This window comes from Nicotiana tabacum, chromosome 16 (genome assembly GCF_000715075.1).
Source record: "Nicotiana tabacum cultivar K326 chromosome 16, ASM71507v2, whole genome shotgun sequence".
Classification (NCBI taxonomy): domain Eukaryota; kingdom Viridiplantae; phylum Streptophyta; class Magnoliopsida; order Solanales; family Solanaceae; genus Nicotiana; species Nicotiana tabacum.
The window spans coordinates 167,889,719-167,907,285 of NC_134095.1; the positions used below are offsets into that span (position 1 = coordinate 167,889,719).

The 17,567-nt window shown below is 41.6% G+C and overlaps 1 long non-coding RNA gene across 1 annotated transcript; it reads left to right on the forward strand.

The window, feature by feature from the left end:
* Window positions 1-7,410: 7,410 nt before the first annotated feature.
* LOC107759772 (uncharacterized) lies at window positions 7,411-9,207 on the forward strand. Its single transcript, XR_012699871.1, has 2 exons — window positions 7,411-7,775; window positions 8,230-9,207. It is a non-coding gene; the product is annotated as an uncharacterized LOC107759772 (long non-coding RNA).
* The last annotated feature ends 8,360 nt before the right edge of the window (window positions 9,208-17,567 follow it).

The following is a 17,567-nucleotide window of genomic DNA, read 5'->3' on the forward strand; positions in this document are numbered from 1 at the left end:
CATTCAGCGAAGGATCGGTAAGACTCCACCTCATTTAGAGTGCAGTCGCGTCTATGAGCCATCATGTCAGAGTTTTGCTTTAGACTTATAGGTAGGTCGATACCTTGTCCCATTTGATGTTAAATAATCTTAGAGGCTTTGTAGACAGAAGTTCATTTTGTACAGTATGTCACAGGCCTTGACGGCCCATATGTATTTATGTTTTAAGAAAAATGGTTCAGTGATACAGTGTTTTCCACTTATAGTTATTAATTATGAGTTGTGAACATGTTGGCCCATGATAGTTACAGAAGAAAAACAAATAAGTTACGGAGTGGTTCGCTCGGGCCAGTGCGGCACTAGGTGCCATCCACGCCTCCCCAGGTTCGGGGCATGACAACAAAAATATGGAATCGGGCGGAATTCTAAATTTATAACCTCAAAATGCCAAAAAAATGAGTAACATTCATAGCAAGGCGGTGACTATTGTCCCTTAAGACATTTTTGGTGGGACGGAAAACTTTAGGCGATCCGAGTCTTGTGGCTCGGTCCCATGTAGAAGGCGTGGGCTATAGCACATGAAAATCTAGGAATCGGTTGGAATTCCAGTTTTATGGCCCTAAAACGCTAAAAAACGAGTAACATTCATGGCAAGGCGGTGACTATTGTTCCTTAGGTCATTTTTTTGGGTTGAAAAACTTTAGGCGATCCGGGTCTAATAGCCCGAACCCATGCAAAAGGTGTTGGCTATAGCATACAAAAATCTAGGAATCGGGTGAAATTCTAGTTTTATGGCCCTAAAACAAGGCGGTGCCTATTGTTCCTTACATCATTTTTGATGGATTCGCAAAATTTTATGCAATTCAGGTCCGGTGTCCCGGGCCCATGTAGAAGGTATAGGCTATAGCATATGAAAATCTAGAAATCGGACGAAATTCCAATTTTATGGCCCTAAAACGCCAAAAATCGAGTAACGCTTATGGCGAGGGGATGAATATTGTTCCTGAGGTTATTTTTTATTGGCCAACAAAATTTTAGGCGATCCGGATCCGATGTCCTGGGCCTATGCAGAAGACGTGGGCTAAAGACACACAAACATCTGAGAATCGGGCAAAATTTCAATTTTATGGCCCTCAAATGCCAAAAAATTAGTAATGGTCAAGGCGAAGTGGTAACTATTATTCCTTAGGTTGTTTTTGATGGGACGACAAAATATTAGGAAATTCGGGTCCGGTGGTCTAGGCCATGCAAAAGGCGTGAGATATAGCACACGAAAATCTAGGAACCAGGCGGAATTCCAGTTTTATGGCACAAAAACGCCAAAAATGAGTAACGTTATGGCGAGGCGGTGACTGTTGTTCCTTAGGTTTTTTTTTATGAGTCAAATTTTTTTTAGGCGATCCGGGTCTGGTAGCCCTGGCCCATGCAGAAGGCGTGGGCTATAGCACACGAAAAACTGGGAATAGGGCAGAATTCCAGTTTTATGATCCTAAAACACCAAAAATAAATAACGGTCATGGCGAGGCGGTGAGTATTGTTCCTTAGGTCATTTTTTATGGATCGACAAAATTTAGGCTGTTTTACCAAAAAATTGCTAAACCTTTTTGTAAACTAATTAAATAAGAAAATAGAGGATAATCCGAGCCAAAGATAATTAACTCCAGATTAAAGAATATTGAGCAAGAAAATAGGATATAACTAAGCTCACAAACTCTTTAAGATTAAATGCCAGAGTACCCTAACTCCACAATTAAGCTCACAAACTCCAACGGTCCTTAGCCAGAGTACCCTAACCTTCCGATTATACTTTAGGTTGTCCTTCCTAAATGCCATGCCATATACTTCGCCATACTGGCCTGCTGATGGTTTGACCTCGGTCATGGCCAAGATACCCGTCGTTATGGTGCCTTATGGATACAACCACGGCTTAATCGACCTCTCGCCATTCCTTTTTGCGCCGATCCTCGTATGTTCAGATTTCGACGCATACAGTTAGTCCCTCCGCCTATTGAGGTCGTCTTTGGGCAAGTTCGATGGGCGAACTTTATCGATAAGAACACTTGTGAGAAATCTAAGCACCTTAGGCAATGGGCGAGTACCTCATAGCGAGGTAGCGATGTGACATTTCGGGAGTTGTATCAGACCATCACGTTAGTTCAGAATGACATTAAAGCTCATCATGTGTCATTATGGCGCACGTTTTCTATGTATCGCATCGTTTCCCGTGCCCTTTCCATTTTTAAAATGGCAGCGTTTGGCTTTCCCGCTTAGGGTACTTATACCCCTATAAATAGGGAAAAAACTTTCATTTGAATGGTGTGCTTCCTAATCGCTCAAGAAAGATTTTCGCAGCTTTTCTTCTTCTCCTTCAGTTTCTCATATTTCCCTCTCTGTAAAAAATTCTTGTGGCCTTTATATTTTTCCTTCACTATTCCCGATTCTTGAAATCAAAAAAAGATGGCTAGTGCATCTTCCAACCCTGATAGAGTCATTGATGCTCCGGTGCCAAAAAACTATATACCCATACTCGAAGAGGGAGTGGAAATGGCAGAGGACGATGGTCTTCCAATGGTGGATAAGGTGGTTCCCCAAGCGAGGACTGACTTCAACAGCCCTACAGGGGATGAGCCAGGACCCATTTTTTCTACGATGGATATTGCGGTACTCACGACGTTCAAAGCCAAATAGGGATCACTGATCATATTGAACTGGTTCTGGCGGATCAGGACATAGTGCATATACACCGTACGGGCTATTGCGCGTTTTATGCGTATCCATTTGTCATCAGATACACACTTCCCCTTCCCTCCTTGGCGGTGCACTTCTGCCGCTTCTATGAGGTGTGCCTGACTCAACTCTCTCCGTACGTGTACAAGCTCTTCCTTATGCTCATCAAGTACGCGGAGCTGGCCGACCGAGGAATTTCTTTACAACATATGCTTCACCTCTTCGCCCCCCCATTTTCTTAGGGGCTCGATGATTTACATGTGTCACCGGGGAACCAAGGGCTTGGTGGTGAAGATGGATGATAAGGCAAATCGCCGCTTTTAGGAGAACTTTTTCTACGTCCGAACAGAGCACGTGGTGTCAAACCTGGCGGGGTTTCCTGAGACGTGGAATTTCGCCCGTAGGTCTTTCTTTCTTTTTACTTTATACATTTTTTCTTAATATGGTTGTCGGTCGTCTCCCTTTAATGACCTCGTCGAGCGTTTGATTTTGTTTTTGCAGCCAAGAGAGTACCTCCTCCGCTAGTTGCTAATATTCGCGGGTGGGTGGACGCGATTTTCCCCCATACAATGGGGATTCGTGAATGGGCACCTTTCCATGAGAGGTTTGGGCGCAAGCCTCCTACTGGTGAGTCGGCTCGTTGCGGTCTTTGTCGTTTTGTTCTTTGCTCCGTAATTTCTTTTATCTTATCTTTGTTTGGTTAAATCTCTTGTCATTGGTAGGTCGGAGAGGAGTGAGAAGGGTGAGGGCTCCTGCTCGCTTTCCGTAAGCAGGCTTCCTCTGCCCGGCCTGCTCCAAGGGCAACTGTGGATGAGGGCATCCAAAGTCTGGTTGTTCGGCAAACCGCGTCAGCAACTAAACCCGTTCATTTGGAGGTTGCTCCTCGGTTAGACATTCCGGTTCCCATAGTCCGTTCAACGGACGAACCTTCCCGCAACAGTGGCAAAGAGGCACCGTCAAAGAGGTAGAGGTTGTCAAAGAGGGAATCTTTGGTTGAGACGTCCTCGAGAGGCGACCCTACTTTGGCGGTATCTGAAGCTGGCGGTGATACTGGCCGGGGTGCGGAGGTGATGCCTATTTAGGTCGTAAAAAAGAGACCACCGTGGCAGGGGGACAGATTTCGGGGGCCGCCGCAATTGTTTCGAGCGGTCCATTATCGTCTCAGCAAGGCCACACCCCCTCTTCAGCTAATGACAGGTTGAAGAGCGAGGTGATGACTATTGTTCCTTAGGTAATTTTTGATGGGCCGGCAAAAATTTAGGCGATCCAAGTCTGATTGTCCGGTTCCACATAGTTGGCATGTGCTATATAGAAAATCGAAGAATCGGGCGAAATTTATGTTTTATGGCCCTAAAATGCATAAAAATGAAGAACGGTCATGGCAAGGCGATGACTACTGTTCCTAATATCGTTTTTAATGGGCCATCATAATTTTAAGCGATCCGGGTCCGGTCCCTCGTTTTGATACCCAATTTTTTCCTCATATTTTTTAATTGTATATATATACTTTCAAAATAGTATATTTGCATCATCATTTACTTTATAAACATATACAAGCATTTTACATAATTTTCCATGATTTTTGGAAGCCCTAAATTAATTTCTTTCTGTCTTTTATTGTATAAATATTCAATAATTATCCTTCAAATTATTTTTATGATCCAAACTTATTATTTACACCAACATGCATGTTTTTAAATATTTAATTTATTTTTTTATAATTACATTTGCATTTTTAGGCTAATTGCACATTTTTGCAAATAATAGCCTATATACAAGAATAATTACATTATTTATGCCAAAATAATTTCTTATATTTTTACAATGTCAAGTTATTATTTTTAATTATTTTAGTGCACAAATAATATTTTGCTATTTATTAATTATTTTTGTAAATTATTTCTTGCTAAATATTGGGTAGTTAAAAACTAGCCTAAATTCCTAATCAAATTCGGACCTAATAACCCAGCCCAATTACCCCATACACTAGCCAATTACCCAGGCCCAAAATAAATCCTTTTATTTTGTAACCCAATCGGTAACCCATTTATACAACCCGCCCAGCTCCCTCATATCATCTTGGCCGTTGATCTCAAGAGATCAATGACTCCTAACAAACTAACCCCTTTTAATTACCCCCTTTCACCCAAAAACCTAACCCATTTGCCCCTTCACCCACTGCCCTTGAACTCTCTCAAACTCCCCTTCTCTCTGTCAACCCCTAGCCGCCATAATCCCTAATCCTCTCCTATTCCGGCTCAAACATGGAATCAATCCATGATCTACTTACATATTTTGTGATACTTTATCATTATACGTATGTTTCTGGCATCACTTAGTTCTTGCCCTATTTTTGGCAAGAACTACCTCTCAAGAACAGACCGATTTACTTTGATTCTGTGAAGATCTAGACGATCTTTCGTCTCTATACATGTTATATTGAACGGTCCTTGCATTTTGGTCCGATTCAGGGCGTCAGTCTCAGCTAGGGTTTGAGATTTTCCCTTATTTCTTACTGATTCTTGATTGATACTCTTCCTTTTCCGTGTTTGACTATTTTCTTTTCGTATTTCTGTTTAATCTGCCATGTCTCCTTATTTTCTACCTTATTTTGCCCTAAATCCGATGCTAAATGACTTTTGGTACTATATTTTCCGTATTCTCTATTTGATCTTCTGTACTCTTTTATTTTTTAGTATTATTTGTTATTCCCTGTTGATTTACTGCACCCCCTTGTTTATGACCTAAAATCGATTCTAATATATTCTTTCCTTTCTCGTGTTTGATTGATGATTTTCCTTGTTTGGGTGTTTAACTTCTACTACTATATAAACCCTTCCCCATTCCCCTTTAAGACAAACTGAAATCTTTAAGAGATTTGCTAAAAAAACTGAGGTTACTGCTTTTTGTTCTCTAAATACTCTTGTTCTATATTCTAGTTCTTGGCCGGCTGGAAGCTAATGCCAGAAATTCTGGGTTCTTGCTCTTCGTTGATATTCATAATACTGTGGACTTTGTTCTTTCTTGTTTTTTCGCTTAACTGGTGAGTTGCTGGACTTTTGTCACTTCATTCCTATTTACGTGTCATTTGTATATGTTTTCACTTCTGGAGATTGTAGTTTAATGTGTTTTCTAGTTGTTCATGTGTGCAATTCTATTTGCTTTACTTCAATTTTAGGTCTCTTTAACCTTTGACTTCATTATGTTGGTAATCTGAAACATTCTTAAACCTAAAAAAAATGAGTAGTGATCATAGCAAGGCTATGACTATTGTTTCTTAGATCATTTTTAGTGGGTCGGCTAAATTTTAGGCGATTCCGATTTGGTGGCCCGGGACCATGCATAAGGCATGAGTTATAGTAGATGAAAATCTGGGGTTTAGGCGGAATTCTAATTTTATGGCCTTAAAGCGCCAAAAAACGAGTGACGAATGGGGCAATGCGGTAAATATTGTTCCTTAAAATGTTTTTGTTGGGCCGGCAAAATTTTAGGTGATCCGGTTACGTTGTCCGGGCCCATGTAGAAGACGTAGGCCATAGCACACGAAAATCCACCGGACCCATACCGAAGGCGTGAGCTATAGCACACGAAAATCTAGGAGTCGGGCCAATTCAAGTTTTATGACCCTAAAACGCAAAAAAAAATAAGTAATGGTCATGGTGAGGCGGTGACTTTTGTTCCTTAGGACGTTTTTGATAGGCCAACAATATTTTAGGCAAACGGGTCCTGCGGCTTGGGCCCATGCCGAAGGCGTAGGCTATAACATACGAAAATCTGAGAATCAGACAGCAGAATTCCAATTTTATAGCCTTAAAATGCTAGAAAATGAGTAACGTCCATGGCGAGACAATGACTATTATTCCTTAGGACAATTTTGATGGGCCTGCAAAATTTTAAGCAATTTAGATATGGTGGGTGGGCTATAATAGCACCCAAACATCTGGGAAAGAATGCTAGTTTTATGGTCCTAAAATGCCAAAAACTGAGTAACGATTATGGTGAGGGAATGACTATTATTCCTTAGGTCATTTTTGATGGGCCGACATATATTTTAGGATATCCGGGTCCAGTGGACCGGGACCCATACAGAAAGCGTAGGCAATAAGCACACGAATGTTACACCCCGTAAGTTTAACAATATTGACATCGTTATATATATTTGATATGGTATTTTAGAGTGAAACTTTTTTTTTGTAAAGAAAACGAAATATAGTTTGAAAAATATGATTTTATATAGTTATTAATATTACTACTTTCGAATATGTTTTAAATTATACACATACTATGAGAAAGTTTATGAGATTTTCTTTATTATAAAGATATGAATTATTTTTTTTCACAAGAAAAGAAGGTTATCTTTTTACCATTTTAAGAATTAAGCATACGAAAATTTGTACTTTTTTTATGAGATTAGGAAAATTATAAGTTGAGAAAATATATGTACTTTTACATGGATATTATAATGAAATAATAGTGTATATATTTATTTTATATGGTACCATAAATTATTAAATAGTAGTATTTTATGTAAGTCGAGAAAATTCTTAATTTTACGAGTAATTGGTTAATTATCGGGTAACGAGACATTACCTAATTAACTAATAAGTTTGGATAATGATTAAAAATCCCCTCCACGTGGCAATAAATAGAGTAACACTTGAATGACTTTCCTTTAGATAAGCCAACTAGTAGGCACATGGACAAATCTTAAGCCATTTTTTTACACGTAAGAAATGATTCTGGCCATTCTAAACACGAAGCCTAAAGCCATTCTCTCTCGATTTCAACTCCCAAAAACTCAAATTTCAATCTTTTTATACCCAGATTCACATGTCACTTTACTGAGATAAAGAAAGGGCAAATGGACGTAAATTTCATGTGTTTATGAGGTATTTGTAGCATGCACTGCTTGACTTTACGTGAGATTTGGGACTGAGGAGCTGTAACGAGAACTGGGTTTCAAATTCGAAGAATTCTAATTAAGTGTGAAGAGATGATAATTAACTAAAGAGAATGAGAAATATGGTGAATGGGCTATTACCCATGTTTTGCACGATGTCACTGCTGTGGTATGTATTCATAGTAATTTAAGCTGTGTTTAATTGCACAAAATATTTGCTAACATCTGTATGAGTTACAAAATTGAACTTTATAGAAAATTTTGCTAACATTTAAATGGAAAAATTAGGCTAGTGTTGGCTATGGTTTGCGGTATCAACCAGAAACACTGTTTTATATCATGTACTTATGACTATACTCCGTGAGTAGGAGAAACAAGGCATTAAGTAAAATATTTGTAAAATATTTGTTATCTCTTTAGATGAAAGAGTTAAAGAATGTAAATAGAGTTATCTAAGAATATCACTCATTGATACATAAGTGACATGAAAACATAAATAAGGATTGTTAGTGGATTATTGATGTTTTGTTATATGTTTTTTTCAAGTCGATTCTTCATGTGCCATGGGACATAACATATTTCATATGCGCACTAATTAAATCTTTTGTTTTTCCTTAAACTAGTTAGTATTCGTAGCACTATTTGAAGGACACTTCAAATACAATATATTTGAGCTTAAACGAGATGATTCTTGTCCTGCTCAGGTATGTTAAGGTTATTCTTTCTTTCCTTTTTGGCATGATCCATATGATACAATGAGACGAGCACGCACACAAGTTTCAGAAATGATTCTATTCTTAGAAGTATTAAGGTTGCCTATGTTCCTGATTTCCCATATGTCCTACTACCATATTGTCTGTTCATGGGTCTCATAACATTCCAAGAGACCATATTGACTTACTTCATTATATATTGCATGCATTTATATATGTGCATTTACTCATGATCAGACGGCGTTATATATGTGTATATATATGTATATATATGTATATGGAATACGGGAAAGGTTATGGCGTTATATACGCACCACCACCTGATCAGCCGGTATACATTGATAATTTTGCCCATAATGGCTGAGATGATATGATGGGATGCCCTCAGAGGCTTGATGATGTTATGAACACATGTACTTATGCACGACATGGCATTCATATGCATATGCATGACACTATAAGTATTAAATGATATATAGAGTTATCCAAACTTACAGGTTGAGTCATGTACTCCATGTTTCTTTCATGTCCTTTATATATTGATTGACATGCCTTACATACTCGGCACATTATTTGTACTGACATCCTTTTGTTGTGGACGTTGCATTCATGCCTACAGGTATAAGTAATCAATTTGATGAACCCTCATAGTAGACGAGGTTAGCATTCAGCGAAGGATCGGTAAGACTCCACCTCATTTAGAGTGCAGTCGCGTCTATGAGCCATCATGTCAGAGTTTTGCTTTAGACTTATAGGTAGGTCGATACCCTGTCCCATTTGATGTTAAATAATCTTAGAGGCTTTGTAGACAGAAGTTCATTTTGTACAGTATGTCACAGGCCTTGACGGCCCATATGTATTTATGTTTTAAGAAAAATGGTTCAGTGATACAGTGTTTTCCACTTATAGTTATTAATTATGAGTTGTGAACATGTTGGCCCATGATAGTTACAGAAGAAAAACAAATAAGTTACGGAGTGGTTCGCTCGGGCCAGTGCGGCACTAGGTGCCATCCACGCCTCCCCAGGTTCGGGGCATGACAACAAAAATATAGAATCGGGCGGAATTCTAAATTTATAACCTCAAAATGCCAAAATAATGAGTAACATTCATAGCAAGGCGGTGACTATTGTCCCTTAAGACATTTTTGGTGGGACGGAAAACTTTAGGCGATCCGAGTCTTGTGGCTCGGTCCCATGTAGAAGGCGTGGGCTATAGCACATGAAAATCTAGGAATCGGTTGGAATTCCAGTTTTATGGCCCTAAAACGCTAAAAAACGAGTAACATTCATGGCAAGGCGGTGACTATTGTTCCTTAGGTCATTTTTTTGGGTTGAAAAACTTTAGGCGATCCGGGTCTAATAGCCCGAACCCATGCAAAAGGTGTTGGCTATAGCATACAAAAATCTAGGAATCGGGTGAAATTCTAGTTTTATGGCCCTAAAACAAGGCGGTGCCTATTGTTCCTTACATCATTTTTGATGGATTCGCAAAATTTTATGCAATTCAGGTCCGGTGTCCCGGGCCCATGTAGAAGGTATAGGCTATAGCATATGAAAATCTAGAAATCGGACGAAATTCCAATTTTATGGCCCTAAAACGCCAAAAATCGAGTAACGCTTATGGCGAGGGGATGAATATTGTTCCTGAGGTTATTTTTTATTGGCCAACAAAATTTTAGGCGATCCGGATCCGATGTCCTGGGCCTATGCAGAAGACGTGGGCTAAAGACACACAAACATCTGAGAATCGGGCAAAATTTCAATTTTATGGCCCTCAAATGCCAAAAAATTAGTAATGGTCAAGGCGAAGTGGTAACTATTATTCCTTAGGTTGTTTTTGATGGGCCGACAAAATATTAGGAAATTCGGGTCCGGTGGTCTAGGCCATGCAAAAGGCGTGAGATATAGCACACGAAAATCTAGGAACCAGGCGGAATTCCAGTTTTATGGCACAAAAACGCCAAAAAATGAGTAACGTTATGGCGAGGCGGTGACTGTTGTTCCTTAGGTTTTTTTTTATGAGTCAAATTTTTTTTAGGCGATCCGGGTCTGGTAGCCCTGGCCCATGCAGAAGGCGTGGGCTATAGCACACGAAAAACTGGGAATAGGGCAGAATTCCAGTTTTATGATCCTAAAACACCAAAAATAAATAACGGTCATGGCGAGGCGGTGAGTATTGTTCCTTAGGTCATTTTTTATGGATCGACAAAATTTAGGCTGTTTTACCAAAAAATTGCTAAACCTTTTTGTAAACTAATTAAATAAGAAAATAGAGGATAATCCGAGCCAAAGATAATTAACTCCAGATTAAAGAATATTGAGCAAGAAAATAGGATATAATTAAGCTCACAAACTCTTTAAGATTAAATGCCAGAGTACCCTAACTCCACAATTAAGCTCACAAACTCCAACGGTCCTTAGCCAGAGTACCCTAACCTTCCGATTATACTTTAGGTTGTCCTTCCTAAATGCCATGCCATATACTTCGCCATACTGGCCTGCTGATGGTTTGACCTCGGTCATGGCCAAGATACCCGTCGTTATGGTGCCTTATGGATACAACCACGGCTTAATCGACCTCTCGCCATTCCTTTTTGCGCCGATCCTCGTATGTTCAGATTTCGACGCATACAGTTAGTCCCTCCGCCTATTGAGGTCGTCTTTGGGCAAGTTCGATGGGCGAACTTTATCGATAAGAACACTTGTGAGAAATCTAAGCACCTTAGGCAATGGGCGAGTACCTCATAGCGAGGTAGCGATGTGACATTTCGGGAGTTGTATCAGACCATCACGTTAGTTCAGAATGACATTAAAGCTCATCATGTGTCATTATGGCGCACGTTTTCTATGTATCGCATCGTTTCCCGTGCCCTTTCCATTTTTAAAATGGCAGCGTTTGGCTTTCCCGATTAGGGTACTTATACCCCTATAAATAGGGAAAAATCTTTCATTTGAATGGTGTGCTTCCTAATCGCTCAAGAAAGATTTTCGCAGCTTTTCTTCTTCTCCTTCAGTTTCTCATATTTCCCTCTCTGTAAAAAATTCTTGTGGCCTTTATATTTTTCCTTCACTATTCCCGATTCTTGAAATCAAAAAAAGATGGCTAGTGCATCTTCCAACCCTGATAGAGTCATTGATGCTCCGGTGCCAAAAAACTATATACCCATACTCGAAGAGGGAGTGGAAATGGCAGAGGACGATGGTCTTCCAATGGTGGATAAGGTGGTTCCCCAAGCGAGGACTGACTTCAACAGCCCTACAGGGGATGAGCCAGGACCCATTTTTTCTACGATGGATATTGCGGTACTCACGACGTTCAAAGCCAAATAGGGATCACTGATCATATTGAACTGGTTCTGGCGGATCAGGACATAGTGCATATACACCGTACGGGCTATTGCGCGTTTTATGCGTATCCATTTGTCATCAGATACACACTTCCCCTTCCCTCCTTGGCGGTGCACTTCTGCCGCTTCTATGAGGTGTGCCTGACTCAACTCTCTCCGTACGTGTACAAGCTCTTCCTTATGCTCATCAAGTACGCGGAGCTGGCCGACCGAGGAATTTCTTTACAACATATGCTTCACCTCTTCGCCCCCCCATTTTCTTAGGGGCTCGATGATTTACATGTGTCACCGGGGAACCAAGGGCTTGGTGGTGAAGATGGATGATAAGGCAAATCGCCGCTTTTAGGAGAACTTTTTCTACGTCCGAACAGAGCACGTGGTGTCAAACCTGGCGGGGTTTCCTGAGACGTGGAATTTCGCCCGTAGGTCTTTCTTTCTTTTTACTTTATACATTTTTTCTTAATATGGTTGTCGGTCGTCTCCCTTTAATGACCTCGTCGAGCGTTTGATTTTGTTTTTGCAGCCAAGAGAGTACCTCCTCCGCTAGTTGCTAATATTCGCGGGTGGGTGGACGCGATTTTCCCCCATACAATGGGGATTCGTGAATGGGCACCTTTCCATGAGAGGTTTGGGCGCAAGCCTCCTACTGGTGAGTCGGCTCGTTGCGGTCTTTGTCGTTTTGTTCTTTGCTCCGTAATTTCTTTTATCTTATCTTTGTTTGGTTAAATCTCTTGTCATTGGTAGGTCGGAGAGGAGTGAGAAGGGTGAGGGCTCCTTCTCGCTTTCCGTAAGCAGGCTTCCTCTGCCCGGCCTTCTCCAAGGGCAACTGTGGATGAGGGCATCCAAAGTCTGGTTGTTCGGCAAACCGCGTCAGCAACTAAACCCGTTCATTTGGAGGTTGCTCCTCGGTTAGACATTCCGGTTCCCATAGTCCGTTCAACGGACGAACCTTCCCGCAACAGTGGCAAAGAGGCACCGTCAAAGAGGTAGAGGTTGTCAAAGAGGGAATCTTTGGTTGAGACGTCCTCGAGAGGCGACCCTACTTTGGCGGTATCTGAAGCTGGCGGTGATACTGGCCGGGGTGCGGAGGTGATGCCTATTTAGGTCGTAAAAAAGAGACCACCGTGGCAGGGGGACAGATTTCGGGGGCCGCCGCAATTGTTTCGAGCGGTCCATTATCGTCTCAGCAAGGCCACACCCCATCTTCAGCTAATGACAGGTTGAAGGGCGTGGTGGTTGATGATTACGAATCTGATTCCGACATCGATCCTGAGGACATGAGGATGTTCGAGGAAGGCTTTACCATGGTCGATGTGAGGGCAGAAGGTCCTTCTCATGTGCTCGAGATTCCATCGAATTTTAACCTGTTGGAGGACACGGTAGAGTTGGTGACTCAATTTGACCTTATGTGCTCCGCCGCCGAAAGTGAGTCTCTTCAAGAGATCAATGATTCCGCTTTGTCACGTGGTGTGGCCGGGATGGACTTGAGGGTGAGTTTCCTTTTGCCATTTTCTTTGTTTTGTGCCATTTTGCTTTCGCTGATTCCTCCCCTCTTTTTTTTAGACTTACATACTGGAGATAGAGAGTGCTCGTAGGACTAAGTCAAGGGCCAAAGTCTTTCTGAAAATGGCCGCAAAGTATCACCGGTATCGCAATAGGTGTCATGCGCAACTTAGGGTGGGCGGTAATACTCAATCTTTTAGGGAGGAGTTGGAGAAAAGAGACGAAGAACTGATGCGGTCTATCCGCAGATGCATCGAGCTCGAGGAGTTACTCAGTTCCAAAGACGAGGAGCTCGAGGTAGGCAAAGGGGTTGCAAAGGAGTGTGAGGATCTTCAGGCGAAGGTGTTGTCTTTGCGAGCTGAGCTTGAGAAAAATGCTACCAGAGTCGACAATCTAAGTGCAAAATGGACGGAGAAAGTGGCTGAGCTAGAAAAAAAGGTGGCCGAGTTGGAGAGAACCGAGGGGGATCGAGTGGTAACTTTGGCGAGGGCGGCGGCACTGGAAGACACTATCCGCATCCTCAGGTCTAAGCAAGAAGCTGAGAGGGCGACGAGCACACTGAGGGAGACACAACTCGAGGAGCGGATCAGTGAACTTGATTGGGATGTTTCAAGCCTGGGAGATCGAGTTATGACTCTCGAGGCTGAGAAGGCGCAGCTGTTGGCTCAAGCTCACCCTCAAGAATCTACCCCTGCTGCTATCCCCCCCCCCCCCGCTTGTACGAGCTGTGGGTTCATGCCGAGGCCTAACGAGATATATATATAAGGGCTTGTGGGAGGCGAGGAGTGTTCCTGAGGCCGCTTTTGAAGATGCGCGAGTAAAGGCATGCGAGGCTCGTCTTGCCTGTGGTTATGACCCTGCGACACCAGAGGCCAGTGATGGTGCTGAGATTGAATATGGACTTCCTTTTAATGATGACGATGCTGGGGAGAACGGCGATGGAGACGATGCCGAGTGAAATTTTTTTTGCAGCTTTTGCACTTAGACTTTTTTTGTTGGTTCTTTTGTTGTTGTTTGTTTTCATCTTTTTCTTGGGGGCCCGCTTTTGGCCTTTCGTAAGGCGCAACTGTTGCACATGTACATCTTCTGAATAAAATAGTCGTTTTGCCTTTGGTTACATATCTTTTGACTTTCTTTCTCTTCTCTTTTTTTTGAAAAAGATCTTCGAATTTCCCCGTGACGAGTCCCTGATTTTTATTTGGGAATTCGAATGAGGTCGAATTTAGTTTGCTTGATTCGAACGAGATCAGATCTCATTTTGTTAGTTCAAATGAAGTCACTTTTGATCTGTAAATTCGAGTGAGGTTGACTTCTGATTTTCCAACTCGGGCAAAGTCAGTTTTGACTTGTAAATTCAAGCGGTGTCAAAATCAAACTTACCGACTTGGGCGAAATCAGTTTTGACTTGTATATTCGAGCAAGGTCGAATTCAGATTTGCCAACTTGGGCGAAATCAGTTTTGACTTGTAAATTCGAGCGAAATCGAATTTAATTTTCGCTTGGCGATGGCCGGGGGACGTAAGGGTGTGAATGCGAGCGAGGTCGAATTATGACCCGTTATGAGTTCGACGAAGTCGAACCTTGACTTGTTAATTCGAACGAAATCGAATTTAACTTTCACTTGGCGATGGCCGGGGGCCGTAAGGGTTTGAATTCAAGCGAGGTCGAATTATGACCCGTTATGAGTTCGACGAGGTCGAACCTGGACTTGTTAATTCGAACAAAATCGAATTTAACTTTTGCTTGGCGATGTGCTGGCTTGGTGGAGTGGTAAGAATATCGCACGCGGCTTGGATTATATTGGAGAATGTCACTCATTGTTGTATCATTTATGCGTGCGTCAGGATGAGTCCCAGTTTATTTGCTCTTTCTTTCATTGGAGAATATTATGCCTTGTTGCATAGTGTGTATGCATCGGTGGAGTCCAGTTTATCTAGTCCCTTCATTGCTCGGCATGGAGAGGTCGTTGATGGGACGAGCGATGAACTTATTGCTTGGGCTTATGGGCACCCTAAGACTTGATTAATTCAAATGAAGTTCGGACGTGATTCATAGTATTTAGTCGACTGAATTGGCGTAGGATTGTCATGGAGAATATATGTGCAAGCTTTTTGAGTTCATGTTCTGCCTGTGTTAGAGAGACTGTACGTTCCATGGGCTCACCGCTTAGTCCCAGGTCGTGGAGATTTTCTTAATAATGCTGGCTTGTTCTGATCCGTTTGTCTATTATTTGTAATATGGTATGGTGTGGAGGGTTTTTCTCGACCTTTGCCTGCGGGATGGCATGGTGCGGAATATTTTCCCGATGTGTTCAGTAGTGTTTGTTCCTTGTTCGCGCACCTGGGAGAATTCTCGTATTCCTATACCACTCCAAAAAAGAAAAATAATAAGTTAAACTCAAACGAAATTGCCTGTTACCTTGATCTGATAGGCTGGCGAGGGGAGAGGGGTGCTGCAGGACGACTCGTTTTATCCCGTACTCGAATGGCAGCTTCAAATTTGGTAACCTCGTGTTTGACTTTGCCGTTAGTCGCATCTTGGCTTCTTATGGGTTGAACTTACTATTCCTATTGGGATCTCGAGCTCGAGTCCCGGCCCGATCCCATCTGATGTGCACAAAATAAGGGAAACACAAGTTATACTCAATACATAAATTACACTCCATTCATACGGGTACAAAATAAGGCAGGACAAGCCGATTATTTCAAATAATCACACAATAGGCTATTGTCCCTTCCTAAAAGGTGGAAGTATAGATCGGTATATATCGTGGATTTTGTATAGATATCAAACATGGTTTCGATTTCATGCAAAGATCTGACCCTGGTTGATTTGGTTACTTCAAAAGCTTGCCTACAACTTTCTCAAGTTGGTGTTTATATTTAGAGGGTGAGGCTACGACAACCGGGAAGTGAAACTCTGGCTAACTTTAGATCTAGAGGGAACTAAGATCTTGGCTAGAAAATCCCCACAGACGGCGCCAAATTATTTTACCAAAAAAGCGCTAAACCTTTTTGTAAACTAATTAAATAAGAAAATAGAGGATAATCCTAGGAAAAGATAATTAACTCCAGATCAAAGAATATTGAGCAAGAAAATAGGATATAATAAAGCTCACAAACTCTTTAAGATTAAAAAAGGCATCAAATGTAAACGGCATGCTTACATTCTTGATGTTACTATTCCGTAATGTAAGAATAAAGAAGAAAGAGAAGGAATACCATTAATTGATACGGGATCTATCTTTATTGATTCCATAACGATGATTACAAAGGTTAGAAGCCAAGTTCTAAACTTTCTCTTGTTTTTACTAAGAAACATTCTCTCGTTCTTCTCTCTTCTTTTAGAAGAAGCCAAAAGTCCCCCTTCTTTTTTCTCTTACATAGTGTATATATAGTAAGTATTCCCTTTATCCAACAGTCCTTAGCCAAAGTATCCTAACCTGCCGATTATACTTTAGGTCGTTCCCCCTAAATGCCACGACATATACTTCGCCATACGGGCCTTCTGATGGTTCGACCTCGGCCATGGCCGAGATACCCATCGTTATGGTGCCTTATGGATACAACCATGGCTTAATCGACCCCTCGCCATTCCTTTTTGCGTCGATCCTCATATGGTCAGATTGCGACCCATACATAGGCGATCCGGGTCTGGTAGCCCAGGCCCATGTAGAAGTCGTGGGCTGTAGCACACAAAAATCTAGGAATCGGGCATAATTCTAGTTTTATGGCCCTTAGGACGTTTTAGATAGGCCGGTAAAATTTTAGGCGATTCGGATGCGATGATCCAGGCCCATGCAGAAGGCGTGGGCTTACATTACACGAAAATCTAGAAATTGGACAGAATTCAAGTTTTATGTCCCTAAAATGCTAAAAAACGAGTAACGGTCATGGTGAGGCAGTGACTATTATTCCTTAGGACGTTATTGATGGGCCGACAAAATTTTAGACGGTCTGGATCTGGTGGCCCGAGCTCATGTGGAAGGCGTGGGTCATAGCACACAAAAATTTGGGTATCGAACGAAATTGCAAGTTTTTAGCCCTAAAATACCAAAAAATGAGTAACGGTCATGGCGAGGCGGTGACTATTGTTCCTTAGGACATTTTTGATAAGCCGGCAAAATTTTAGGCGATCTAGGTATTGTTTTCTAGGCCCATGCACAAGACGTGGACATCACACAAAAATCTAGGAATCGTGCAGAATTCTTGTTTTACGACCCTAAAATACCAACAAAAACGAGTAACGATAATGGCGAGTCATTGTTTATTGTTACTTAGGATGTTATTGATGGGCTAAAAATTTTTTAGGTGATCTAGATCTGGTGGCTCGGGCACATACAGAAGGCGAGGGCTGTAGCACATAAAAATATGGGAATTGGGCAGATTTCCAGTTT